Source organism: Malurus melanocephalus, unplaced genomic scaffold, assembly GCF_030028575.1.
Source record: "Malurus melanocephalus ecotype Western Australia unplaced genomic scaffold, MMel_1.1 scaffold_38, whole genome shotgun sequence".
NCBI lineage: Eukaryota > Metazoa > Chordata > Aves > Passeriformes > Maluridae > Malurus > Malurus melanocephalus.
This window is the reverse complement of record NW_026623270.1, coordinates 1,154,251-1,154,936: the sequence shown is the minus strand read 5'-3', so window position 1 is coordinate 1,154,936 and position 686 is coordinate 1,154,251.

Sequence of the window (686 nt, the reverse complement as noted above, 5' to 3'; positions counted from 1 at the left end):
TTATCTGCAATGACTCAATACAAGCCACAATGCTTAGGTCTTGGGTTCAGTCAAATACAAACCACAGTGTTAAGGTTTTGGCTGAGTGCGGTGGCATGCCATTCTCTTCTTGTTGTAATCCTGGGGCGGACCATCAGCAAGATTGGGAACAGGGATGTGCGAGGAACGTGTTGCTCAGAAATGACAGCTGCACACAGGCAGTGGGAAAATAATAGCCACTTCTTCCATGCTTCAGACTCCACTGGCTGTGCCAAGCATTTCAGAGTAAATAGGCACTCTCTCTATTCATAGAGAGTATCTATTAGGGAAGGAACACATTACAAATATTCGGTATGATTCAGTGGTACACAGAGTCAATTTATACCCGGTAGTGTAATTATACCTTTCTTCGGTGGTACCAAAGCACCGGGACCGTTCACCGCCGGACACCGGGTACCCCGCGCCCGCCACCCCCGATCCACCCCCGATCCACGAGGGGCGAGCGTCCCCTGTGCCCGGGGGAGGGACGAGGGGCGAGCGGGGAGCACAGGGGAAGGGAAATAGCGGATTCCCCCGAACGCCCCTGGCAACCGGCCCTCGCCCCCCTCGCCCCTTCCCTTCGGAGTAACGCGCTGCCGGGAGCGCGGGGCGGCCGGGAGCGCCGGGGACTCACATTTAAAACGCATCAAGACGAAAAATAAAAAAAA